Source organism: Pogona vitticeps, chromosome 2 (genome assembly GCF_051106095.1).
Source record: "Pogona vitticeps strain Pit_001003342236 chromosome 2, PviZW2.1, whole genome shotgun sequence".
NCBI classification, from domain to species: Eukaryota; Metazoa; Chordata; class Lepidosauria; order Squamata; family Agamidae; genus Pogona; species Pogona vitticeps.
In genome coordinates, this window is record NC_135784.1 from 128,628,064 (window position 1) to 128,631,927 (window position 3,864).

A 3,864-nucleotide genomic window follows, 5' to 3' on the forward strand; every position below is an offset into this window, starting at 1 on the left:
GAGTACTTAATCATGATTTTATTTAGCTATTTGATTTGTGCTCCTCTTCCAAAAATCAGGACCCAAGACAGTTTTCAGTATAATTAAAAAAGCAAGTACATGTTTTTATTAAATACATTGTACAAATTAAAACATAATTAAAACAATTATACTAAAATACAGTACCTTTAAACACTTCTTGGTTAAAAATAATTACAGCAGAAAATGCAACATGTCCTTTAAAGGCTCTGTTCTTAGCCATCAATTCATCGCCATGGTCCTGCCTAAACAGGAAGGTCCCGTGCCAAGAGAAGGCTATCAAGGCCAACCTAATCTCCAGTGGCAAGGAGTTCTGCAGTCTGGGAATGGCCACTAAAAGGTATATCCTCACTAACATTTCTCTGGAGGTGGTGGGACTGAAAGAAAGCAGATGCCAAAGCACTGTCTGACATTTTCAGAGAGGCAGTTGTGTTAGCCAATTTCACCAATAAAAGCTAAAAGTAAAGTAAAAACTGAAAAATGTATTTCACAGTGGGTTTTCATGGATTTCAGTCTGGAGAAGAGGATTATAATCCAGGATCTCTCTCTCTCTCTCTCTCTCTCTCTCTCTCTCTCTCTCTCTCTCTCTCTCTCTCTCTCTCTCTCTCTCTCTCTCTCTCTATCTATCTATCTATCTATCTATCTATCTATCTATCTATCTATCTATCTACATGACGGCTGGACTCTTGTTGGGCAACTAGGCACTGCACAATAAGGGTGCTGTCATCATCTGTGGCCATGCTGCAATTGTTTAGTGGTGATAAAAACTTTTAAGATCCCCCCACAAGACTTGGAGGATATTAGGACTCCATCTTGGGGCAATCTTTGGGAGCCACAGAACAGGAGAGCAAATGATTTAAAGCCATAAAATGATCACTGGGCCTGGGACTTGAACTGAGATCCACATTGACAATTTTCTGGCTTTAAATCATCTCCCCACCTATTCCATGGCTTCCAAAAACTGCCACAAGAAAAGGGAGATCCCGTAAAGACCTCTTAAATATTGGAAAGGGGGAATCTATAAGAAGCTTTATATTCCTCCCCCCTCCCCGCCCTGGAAAATAACCATCCTTGTGTGACAGTGCAGCTCTGCTAACATTGCTTTAAGGCTTTGTCTGGAAGTGTTTGTCCAGGAATATCCAACAGAAGATGGAGTAGGGTGGGGGTGGGGAACAATACAACACACCAAACACATCCATTTATTATAAAATCTGAACAAAGAGAGCCTGCGCCTTGAAAAGTGAGAGAGATAAGGTGAGAGACTTGTCTCCCTATGTTGTTCAGGCATCGTTAACTTATAAATAATAATCTACCAAGGCTTGGGACATTAGGATGCACAGCTCATTGCCCTCCCTTTTTGATGTCTGTCAGTGTTGACACTTGGAGGCGGTGCCTTTATAAACCTGATGTCACCATCATTTTTCTGCATCAGCGTTCAGTACAGGCAGCAACAAGGGCAGGCTAAAAGAAAAAAGAGGAGGTGATGATGAAGGAAGTGTTGCAATATAATAACAGCGTGTGGTCAAAGTTCTTTTTGGATGGCATCTCCTAGGATTACTCTAGCTACTTCCACCAAACAAATGTGTCAAATGACTTGATTTCAGATTGTAAATGCCGTAAGATGTTGCGTACGTGGTACACATACTGGGTCACATCACTAGTTCATCTAGTCATGGAGTGGACAAGTGGTGCTCTTCCCAGTTGTTTTGGACTATAGGTTCCGAGAGCCCTACCTGCCAATGGTCAGGAGTAGAGATGGGCATGAATTTAAAAATGAATCAACATTTCCCCCCCAAAATTCCTAATTCAGCAGTTCATATTTGTACAAATCAATGCCCCAATGAATACAAACGAATGAATTTTTAGTAATTTTTGATTTGTCAATTTGTTTGGCTATAAAATGCCCCCCCTCCCCGACACTTAGAGATATGAAAATTGCACAGATAAATCCTCCGACTCTTCTCTAAAATCCCTCCAGGTGAAGATTGGGTTTCAGACATCTGAGTTATACACTCAAAAAGTGAGTCCCCTCCAGGAAAGTGCCCTTTAGCAGCTGGCTTGGGAGAAACCAATCTTCACCAAACTTGGAGGGATTAAAGAGAAGAGTCATAGCCACATGGGTGTGTTGCTGCTGGTGCTATGCCCTATGTGAAGTGAATATCCATCCATCCATCCATCCACACATGCCTCAGAGTCTGCTGTAATACGTACACAATATGTCCATGGCAGGCATTGTAATGGAGACATTTTCCACTCATGATAAAAAGTTTTGACAAGCACTGATCCACCACTGCATGTCAGCTATACAAACACTATATGTTAGATCCCAAATATTTCATAAAAACCAAACATGTGCTGTATACAGGTATTAAATATTTGAAGAATGCTTTTTTTAAAAAAGGGTAAGCATTCATAGCACATCTGGAAAATATTTACCTACCTACCTACCTACCTACCTACCTACCTACCTACCTACCTACCTACCTACCTACCTACCTACCTACCTACCTACCTACCTACCTACCTACCTACCTACCTACCTACCTACTTACTTACTTACTTACTTACTTACTTACTTACTTACTTACTTACTTACTTACTTACTTACTTAATTTATACCCCACCCATCTAGTCAACTGACTACTCTGTTGTTGTTTAGTCATTAAGTCATGTCCGACTCTTCGTGACCCCATGGACCAGAGCACGCCAGGCCCTCCTGTCTTCCACTGTCTCCCGGAGTTTGGTCAAGTTCATGTCCATCCATATTGTCCTCTGTCGCCCCCTTCTCCTCTTGCCTTCACTCTTTCCCAACATCAGGGTCTTTTCCAGGGAGTCCTCCCTCCTCATGAGATGGCCAAAGTATTGGAGCCTCAGCTTCAGGATCTGTCCTTCCAGTGAGCACTCAGGGTTGATTTCCTGCAGAATGGATAGGTTTGTTCTCCTTGCAGTCCAGGAGACTCTCAAGAGTCTCCTCCAGCACCACAATTCAAAAGCATCAGTTCTTCAGCGGTCAGCCTCCTTTATGGTCCAGCTCTCACTTCCATACATCACTACTAGAAAAACCATAGTTTTGACTGTGCGGACCTTTGTTGGCAAGGTGATGAGGTTAGCCGCTTTAAAACATAATTGGATATATAGTACAGTGTCTATTCCCTCTCTCTTTGCTGTCTTTCTTATACACTTAGCTTAAACTTTTATCCCTGGTTGCAGTGCTGGTAAGAACAAACCTGGTAAATGTTCTCAGGCACCAGAGCTCTTAAAGAGACCCCAAACTTGCCTCCCTTTTCTGTGTGCCCTGTGCAATGGTTGAAAATAAACTAGCCCTCTGATTGCTGTAGAGCTCAGTTTATTGCCACAACATTGGATTATATCAAAGCTGGAACATGTTCCTTCTCCGAATGCCCGTAAAAAGAATTACTGCCCCAAGAGCCCAGATGGAAGAGTGCAGGAGTGAAAGGAAGCAATCTGCTGTGTTTTACTTAGCTGCCCTGCTGACTACGAATAGTCACTCCAGGCTGCCTTCTCTGTAGCCTTCTCACGGGGAGAAAAAGAATCCAGGCCCTAAATGCACCAGTGTTTGGCTTTTCCTAATACAGTGTGATTATGCTTGCTATAAGGCAAGAATTCCCATTTGTCAACAACTGGGAAAGTGCTTAGGGTGATGATATTGTTCTGCCTGGGTGGCCTGCACCTGAAGGTAATCCTTCAAAAGCAGCTGCTTTAAGTGTTAGTTAAATAGTACCTAGGGATTCACTTGACACAGGTGTCATGTTTAATCTTATTCATATATCAATAAAACCAGTACCATATGTGCAGGGTGGCTGGTAGTCCTGAACCTCTGGGACA